The sequence below is a fragment of the Electrophorus electricus genome, chromosome 12, assembly GCF_013358815.1.
Source record: "Electrophorus electricus isolate fEleEle1 chromosome 12, fEleEle1.pri, whole genome shotgun sequence".
In the NCBI taxonomy this organism is placed as follows: Eukaryota; Metazoa; Chordata; class Actinopteri; order Gymnotiformes; family Gymnotidae; genus Electrophorus; species Electrophorus electricus.
Genome location: NC_049546.1, coordinates 7,798,286 through 7,803,748, shown reverse-complemented (window position 1 = coordinate 7,803,748; position 5,463 = coordinate 7,798,286).

Below are 5,463 nucleotides of genomic sequence, written 5' to 3'. Positions count from 1 at the left end.
CTTCCAGATAACCATTGCTAAATACCACTGCTGGGATTTAAAAGACAGCCAGTCCTTGAACTGCTTTGATGTCATAAATAGCTATCACTACAACACAACAGAACAATCATGCCACAACTCCCCCCCCCCCACTATTGTTTCAGATATTTCTTTTAGCATGTTACTAATAATTAAAATATGTATGGTAACATGGGATTAAGTACCTCCAGGGTTAAAGAGAAATTACTGAAAAAAGAGGCAGACATTACTGGAGGAAGAAAATGCAGGTTTCCTTTTTTTAAATTGACGAAATTTTCCCCTAAAGGGATCATCATCTTTTCCCTCTGTACAATACCATGCAACCGCAGGCAACATAGTTCATGCAGGGGATAGACAGTTTCATTTTATGCTGTCAGACTACTAACAACCAACTCTAAAGTATAAGATATATGTGCAACTATTAATGACGTTTCATGATTAACAGTCTATTCATTTTAAATTATCCATGATTTATTAGGTGTACAGATATTTAAATCTGCAGTATTTTAAATCATCCTATAATGAGGGACTGTTTCAGCTTCCCTAATTAAAACACACACCCTAACTACAAACCAAATCTAAAAGATATTTTTTAAATGTTATATTATTTTAAAATAATTTGTTGGCCGCTAGACAGAGAGTGCACATAAAACTAATCTTTTTTTAAAGAAAGTTCATTATTTCCTGGGAGATGTGGTCTTTTCCCTCATTGCACCCTATAACACAACCAGGGGCAAGACAATGACATAAAAAGGAGTGATGAAACATTTCACTGACTATATACACAATTAGGCTGCTGACCAGATGGCTATATATAATTAACCAGGTGTTTAACCACGTTTGACATATGTGCAAGAGAAAAGGTCATACACCCATAACCAAGTGAATCACCCCAAAATAATCTGTCTACCACAAATGCAGTTCTCAGGCCTACTGAATTCTCTCACAGGTACTAGTAGTGCAAGAAAGTCAGACATCTTGCACTGATATAGTGAAACTCATCCTTGAAATGACCCAAAGCAAACGACTGGGTAGGCTGCCGAATGCATATGCAGGCAACGCTGGAATGAATCTTATAGGTGGGGAGAGAGGAGCGGGTTCGGTCGGGTGGCGGGTACATTTTTACATTACCTCAAACGACCCGGATGCGTAATGCTCTTGGAGAATAATGGAATAGTTTCGATTCCAGGCGTCTTTTCATAGGAATGATAATCAGGTGGGGACGTACATTATTTGATATGTCTGGCTTTCAATCTGTAGTTCTCACCAAGGATGCTATTTATATAGACAAAGGCAGTGCGTTATAACACTAAGTCACATACAGAAATATCCTTCAAGGACGCTTTCTGCCTGCGCGTAACAGACAGGAAGTTGAAACTGTTGCTGCAATAAGAAAATGAAATTAGTTTATTTGAATATTCTATTGCCCCAAAATGAAAAGAAAAAAACAAACAAACATTCACAAAGTTTAGTTATCCACCGACTAATTAATAAAAACGTTATTCACAACTTTATGTTCACGGGGCAGTGCCAAAAGCTTGACAGCTAGGACTTTAAAACAAGAAGTAACGTTAGTAAACCCCGCCCCGCCTCTCAACCCAGTTGGCTCCCCTTAGTCTCAGAAGAAATATATTAAATTGTGTTCATCTTCCACAATGTCTGCATCATAAACAACAGCATAGTAGCGAGTAACGGAGAACAACAACAAGAACAACAAAAAAAGTTACCGTGACGACAGGATACTCACTTTTGGAGAAAGGGCTTGTTTGATCACAGTGGTAACTTCCCTTTCCATTAACAATATAAAGTGAGAAAAAAAAAAACATTGCCATGCTACTTCTTTCGTCTGAGTTACGGAGACTATAGACAAATGACTGCCACCTACAGCACTGGCGATCCAGGTAGCTCGTCTATTTCAGACAACCATAAACAATCAACGCAGATTATGCGAATGATAAAACACGTCCTTATTTTCTTATTTCGTATAGTTGTATTCTGTTATTTTATTATTAGTGTGTTTGTATACAATGGCACTTTTGAGGCTGCTAATATTAATCAGTGGAGATGCTTTATTTACGGATGTAATGTTACACAGTACAAGCTGGGACATGACAGCAAAATTGGTAAAAGCTTTCAAAGCTGAATGGCCTGTTGTTTGTTTCTTTGAAGCACTTTAATTATGTGCTTAATTATTATATTACCCAGTCATTCATGCTGTCTGCAGCAGCAGAACTGTACCGTATTCTCTCTCTCTCTCTCTCTCTCTCTCTCTCTCTCTCTCTCTCTCTCTCTCTCTCTCTCTCTCTCTCTCTCTCTCTCTCTGTCTGTCTATATGATTATGTAACCTTGCCTAGACAACAGTAGCAGCTCTGGTCTTTTATTTTCTCTGGCTGCAGCAGAGGTCTGAGATGTTGATCTATGCTTAACATGGTTGACCTAGAAGAGATGGCCTTTGATTATAACAGGAAGCTATTTTGATGAAAAAAGCATGAGTATACATCTTAAGTGCGCTTGTGCTTGCATCAGCATAAGTCTTGTTACCAAAGTATTCACATTTATGGCATTTAACTGACACTTTTATCCAAAGCAACTTAATTCTGAATGAACACAACTTGAGGGTTTAGGGTCTTGCTCAGGGGCCCAACAGTGGCAACCTGGTGGTGGGACCTGAACTGGCAATCTTCTGATTAATAGTCAAGTACCTTAACCATTGCCCCCTATCTATTATGTCTGTTACTGAACAAATATATAGTTATTAGACCATTTTTCTATATCTATATAGATGTTGTTTAAGGAATATGAGAAGTTGGAAAAATACCAGGGTCTGAAAGAAGAAATTCTAACACCAAGGTTATCCAAGGAGTGATAGGGGCACAGTGGGGTTATGACCCCTAAGATGGAGGAGTGGTTCCAAAAGATCCCACTAGCAACAGCAAAAAAAGTCCAATCATTTCACTGAGTTATGACTATGTATGTGACAAATAAACCAAACTTGAAATACTGAGGTGTGTATACTGTGTGTGTGTGTGTGTGTGTGTGTGTGTGTGTGTATATATATATATATATATATATATAAAATGTTTTCAGGACTGCATTCTTGTAGTCCGAGATCTCGAATGTTGTTCTAGGAGTCTGTACCCATTCTCCCAGTTTCAGGGTTATAACCCCTAGTTCTCTGATTACCAGGGGAACCACAGGTGCTTTCACATTTTTAATAGCTCTTATATATATATATATAATATTCTGGAAAAAAGAGTTCTCCAAATGCTAAAATGTCATTTCCGAGAGCTATCTGTGTAGCATGATTGTGACAAACAGCATAAATGAGTGATTCTTTATATTACCATGCATGACTTAAAAATAAATTTCCCTAACCTGTCAAGAATTAGCCCCAGGGACCATGCATACTAATAGGGTTCTTCTTCTACCTGAACTTCATAATAAGCCTATTCATTTGAAAGGAACCCTACAAAAAGGCCACTTTAACCTGTGGTGGACAGGGAAAGGCTGTGTCAGTAACCTGGTGAGCAAGAGAGATGTGAGATGGGAGTCAAAGAGGGCCTGTTTAGCAGAGCTCCAACCCTGCACCATGCAGGAGGTAAGTGAGTGAAGGACACGGGGCAGGGAGAGAGAGAGAGAGAGAGCGAGAGAGCAGTCAACTAGCCCTGCCTGGAGAGGGTCACTGAGGACATCTACATATCACCAAGGAGGAGACTTAAGCAAGTAATATGCATGTGTTGGATAATTACCAAATACCACAAACAGCAAATCCATGATGTACATACATTTAGAGCAATATGTATCACAGATAGGGTCATCATAGGTCTAATTTTACTGTTCTTCATAAAAATTAGTTTGAGGATGGCAAGATTTGTTTGAGTCACTGCTCACATGTAAAGGGAGTATAATCAAACTTTTATTTGGGCATTAAAGACAACATGCTGTGATTAATACGTTAGAATGTTAGTTGAAAGCAGCAGGGATTCTCTTTAGCTTGGGACGTAATCAATAACTCGGGCAAGTCACTGAGTTTAATAAAGGGCTTGATTAGCTGTGAAACAGGAGCAAGTCAAGTGAGGAATTGAAAAAGCACTTTAATTACCAAGAACAAACAGAGACCCAAAAAAAAAAAAAAACAAAACAAACAAAAAAAAAAACCCCAAGCCAGCTGCACAACAGGCTTCACAAACTCTCTATCTGGCAGCTAGGGGCCATCAGCATGGAACATGGCCACCTGTGGTGATTAAATAGCGTGAGGTAAATGTGGGACAGGTGTAGGTGATTATTCAGTAAGTGGATGATTGGGACTGGGGAAGTCAATGTGTGCTGTGATTGGTGGATGTGGTTTGTGACGACTGTCTGGGTACTGACTGGGGTGTGACATTAGCCTAGTAAAGAGTCTTTTTTTTATTATTATTATTATACCTTGATTGCACCATTAAGAGCTTATCAGTCTAAATATAAAAAGTAAATGGTCGCAGTAATGCAGTAAAAGGAAAATTGCCATAACCCTAATTTCTGACTTCTGTGTTGTTTTATAGGACATCCATTTTAAATATCTTCCACATTAAGAAGAAGACTGATCCCCATCAGACTCAAGGCTGTTAATATGTTGACTAATTTATCCTACTCTGCCCTTTAGCGTTTTACTTATGAAAATGCTGATCCATAATAACTGACTTTTTTAAATGTCATTTGTACAGTGTCTAAGTCTTATTCTGGCAGTGTTTGTAGACAGTCGAGACCTTGTGTACTCCACTGCTCACACTTTCCTTCAGACTGCAAAAAGCCAGTTCAGCAGCCTTCCACAGGCTTGATATTTGTCACCTCGAAGGTGTGAACAGTCTTCTCTCTCACAGTAACTCTTCTGGGATGCGATTTCTTTCCAGACATTTTACACTCACAAATAGAAATTTCATTGAGGACACACGGTATTTTCATTTAACAAACTTAAACAAACGACTGTGGTAGTGCAGGAATAAGTCTATGGCTCAATAATACCTTTTGAAATGTATGTATGCGCAAGCATTCTATGAGCAGTGAAGCCATTTACAGACAGACACAATACGGAGTGGCACAGTGCTGCTTTGTGAAAGCCATCTCCGGTCCCCCCATGCACCTGACCTGCCTTGTTAGTTACTAAGGATTTAGTTACTAAGCTACCACCAGTGTCAATGAAGTAACCAGACTTGGGCTGAATTTGCTGCAAGATTGACTTACTGGTGGTAGATATGGAGGAAGAAATGTTTCTAGAATGTTTTCAGACAATGAACAATACAAAATGTAAGTGTAGACACCAAACTGTACTGAGTACTCCCATTGTGTTTGAATCATGACCCTACCCACTACTTTCACTACTTTGTTTAATGGTTTAAGATTTAAACATAAATTTGACTCATGTAACACTTTGGTTGATATTAAGACATTCCAGAGGCCTAAATTTGG